Raw genomic sequence first — 3,990 nt, 5'->3', positions numbered from 1 at the left:
ATACTCTCTATTTTACCATTTTTATAATAAATTAATATATTTAAACTAGGATGAATATTTTTAAAATGGAAAATGATGAACATTTTAAAAAAATGACAGTTTCATATTATTAAAGGGTTTTGCTATACATCAATCACTATTCACTCCACACCACACCTTAACAGTTTTGAGTGTGGAGTGCTTTTTATAAGATGTAAATTGTGTGATAGTGAATAGTGACTGATGATGAGAAGAATTATTCTATTTGATATATACCTTGCTTTGGGTAATTGGACATCAAAGTTCAAGTGATTTCAGATCAAGAAAAAATCAGGCAGTTGTTAAATGCTTATTTTGAGATGATCATCTAGGGTTCTCATCAAGTCATGATATGGGAGAAGATATTGCTTTGCTTAGAAAAGATAGGTATGTTGAGAAATCGTTTGAAACACACATGGCTTGCTTTGGCGACACTTCATTCACAATTCCAACGGTAGAATTATATGCGCGTATATATACTGTACAAAAGCTTAATGACTTAGACAAATTAGCACGTGGAAAATAGAAAATGAAATTTAGAATTCACATAAAAAAAATTATTTTTTTAATAATATATGTTTTTTTATATAAAAGTACACCAAACTTACTCTTTATTTAGAGCCATGCCCACATTTGTGTAAAGCCAAAAAAAGAAAAAAAAAAAAAAAACATGACATCCGTAAGCAACTTTTGAACAGTACATAAAATATTCGTATTTAGAATTAATTAAAATGTTAATTTATCATGAAGTTAAAAAATAATAATGTATTAATTTTTTCCGTACCAAAACTTCAAATACATATTTATGCTGGATACCTCGTTTCATGAGCCAAAGAGAAAAATTTTAAGCTCCGATTGGATACTAAAAAATATTTTAAATGATTTGTAAATAATAATAGATAATTTATAAATAGTACTAAAGTAATATGAAAATATCTTAAAATAATTGTGTCTTTAAATAGACCCTACGGTTGTGTTTGGATGTTGAGCTGAACTGAGTTGAATTGAGTTCTTTATAAATAGTAGTGAGTTGAGTAGTGGATAGAGTTATGTGTGGCTCATCTAAACTGAGTTTAAAGTGTGTTTGGATGTTAAGATGAGTTTAGTACTTTTTATGAAAAATTAAAAAAAGTTGTAGGTCACACATATAAAGATGTTTTAAATTGAGTTGTGGGTTCCACATTTAAGAAAATTTTGAGTTGGGATAAATTTAATAATTTGAGAGTGAGTTTTGATAGGGATCAGCTACTGTAGCGGTGTGGTGGCAATCCTTTATTTGTTTATTTATTTATTTAAAGCAAAATGCATCGTTTTGTGCAGTATATGTTTTCATATTCCTAATTCGAATTTAGCCCCCGAGCCCACGTCGAATCTCCACCCCACCCGCGTCGAACCTCTTTTGCCCACCGCCACCGGCGACGCCGTCTTTTTTTCAAGTGACACTGAGCTCGTCTACACAGCTCCGCCACTCCCTGCGTCGCCCAGCTCTCCTCCCTCCCCGTCGCCTTCATCGTCCCAGGAGCGTGTATGCGTTTCTCTCTCCCTGATTTTCATTGCTTCAGTTCTGTTTTGGGCATTTGAGATTGATTTTGGGAAATACATGTCACACGGTTGCTAACTCTCTCATCTTCCCTGCTTTAGAATCGACATCAACGAATCTACATCTCGACAGTCAGGTGAGTGGTTTCTTGCCCTAGAGTCCCTCTGATATGATTCTCTTAAATTGAAGATTGTAGTAAGGGAATGTAAGGGATGTAGAATCTGTTGGTTTGAATGTTGTAATAATGGATTGCAGTAATTGAAATGAAGCTATGGTAATCAGATCAAGAAAAAAGGTAAGCATAACAAAAAGCTCAAATGAGCCACAATTCTATTACATTGGGTTATTCAATGTAGGTACACCGTACTAGGCTTGCATGTGGTTTTTCCTTTCTAGATCACCCAGCTAGCCAGCTGCCATTAAACGACATTGCTGTCGTCCGCTTGCTAACAATTATTTTCTTTCTTCTTTCTTTTTTTTTTAAAAAAAAAATCCTAGAATTAGGCATGTTTATTTATTTTTATTTTTATGATGTAAATTCATCCATTTTTCACATTTTTATCTATTTAATATCAAAGTTATCTACTTGATTGATTAGTAGAAGTTAGAACCCACAACAAACATAAAAACTCATTATTACTTAAATTTTCCTAGAATTAGCGTGATGGGGGAAGAGGAATATGGAATGACACCCAGACCTTCGACTTGGACTTCACAGTCATTAATGACGCCTCAAAATACATTTGGAGATAAAAAACGATTACCATGTGAGCAGGCAGGTTCATGTCTCTTACTTTTTTAAAAAGTTTGTTTAATGTGCTCGTTAATTTAAATAATTGCATAATTGCAGCATAATTTTGATGTAAATATACCCTACCCTCTGCTGCCAAGTAATTTGAAGGACTTTAGGCAAGAATTTTTTGAATTTCTAGAATTTGAAGAAAATGTTGGAAGTACATTTTCTAATGCCGCTGATAGTATTAAACTTTTTTTGCTTTCACTTTAATGACGCTAATATTGAATTGATGCTAATCCATCCCTATGGTTCCATGTTTAGAAATGTTATTCGACATAGATGAAGATTTATAGGGTATCACTGTTGTCCCGGATGATGAGGTACGGGTTGAAGCACCAAGATTTGGTATGGAATTTGAGAGTGAGAATGAACTGCCTATTATAAGCAATATGCCAAGTAAGAAGGATTTGATGTAAGGACACAGAGGACTAAGAGAGATGATGATGGGAGACCTATGTATGTGACTATTGGTTGTGCCTGTGGTGGAAAATACCAACCTAAGAACACAAATATCTCGAAGCCACGTGCAACAACTAAAACAGATTGTAAAGCGAAGGTAAATGCAACGTTGAACAAGAATAACAAATGGGTTATCACCACTATTGATAATGCACATAACCACATTATTGTTAGCCCCAAGAAGACAAGACTCTTGCGATCTCACAAGTGTTTAGATGAGTACAGTCGAAGGATCTGCGACCTCAATGATACAGCCGGTATTCAAATGAACTTGCTGGAACATCATATTCATTTTTGCAAAGATTGCGGGCAGTATTGGTAAGAATTACTTTCTGGGCTTTGCAGGGTTGCTGCTTAATTGAACCGCTACTTAATTGAACTACTACTTAATTTGGGCTCTTTAATCTTATTAAAAAAAATGTGTTTCTCACATGCTCAAGAAACACATGGACATTTAATCTTCTCATTTGAGATGTAATTGTGCTACAGGTTGTGGATGTGGGCAACTCATAACTAGTCATGACCTACTAGAATAGACGCATAAGGAGGTCCACTTTAAAATTTTATTCTTTACGTTTTTTTTCCTGTAACTGGTAATGATTTGTTTGATAGTATACTAAATTCTCACCATATTTATCAATAGCATCTTACCAATTTGAACATACTAATAGCTAAGATGGATGATTTCTTTTGTTCCATTCTAAATCAATTTCGTAGTTATGCAAGTGGTAGCTGCATTTCCTTGGATATGCATTCTGCTTCAAACCATTTAGTTATGCATTTCTCCTTGTGCTTTAGGCAGTTTCTGGTTTGAGGGAAGTTGTATGAGCTACTTGTTAATTGTATTCCTCCAAAGATCATCTTGAAGGTAAAGACTCCTTTCATGTTGTTATTGTAATTTTTACGTTTTCTATTTGAATTGAATTCTTATTACTTATTTTTTGATGGCTCAGAAGTTGCTCTATGAATTATAGAAGAAATTGGATGTGGAACTAAAACACAAGGTTTGTCATTGGGCTACATGGGTTCCGCAAGCAATATTTATGGAGGAGTTTTATTGTATATTGTTATTACAATGTATATCAGACTGTGTTATTAAAGTGTTAGTACAATGTATATTACATTAAATTGTATATTTCTAGTGACATATTATTTATGAAAGGTTTATGGAACAGAA

General features: G+C 33.6%; 1 long non-coding RNA gene across 1 annotated transcript; it reads left to right on the top strand.

The window, feature by feature from the left end:
- The first annotated feature begins 1,643 nt into the window (after positions 1-1,643).
- On the top strand, positions 1,644-3,756 carry LOC121240626. The gene is made up of 3 exons (XR_005935575.1): positions 1,644-1,694; positions 2,213-2,325; positions 3,612-3,756. It is a non-coding gene; the product is annotated as an uncharacterized LOC121240626 (long non-coding RNA).
- Positions 3,757-3,990: the final 234 nt, after the last annotated feature.

The sequence above is a fragment of the Juglans microcarpa x Juglans regia genome, chromosome 7S (genome assembly GCF_004785595.1).
Source record: "Juglans microcarpa x Juglans regia isolate MS1-56 chromosome 7S, Jm3101_v1.0, whole genome shotgun sequence".
In the NCBI taxonomy this organism is placed as follows: domain Eukaryota; kingdom Viridiplantae; phylum Streptophyta; class Magnoliopsida; order Fagales; family Juglandaceae; genus Juglans; species Juglans microcarpa x Juglans regia.
Note: the sequence above shows the minus strand (reverse complement) of the source record. Positions and strands in the feature narration are given on the sequence as shown.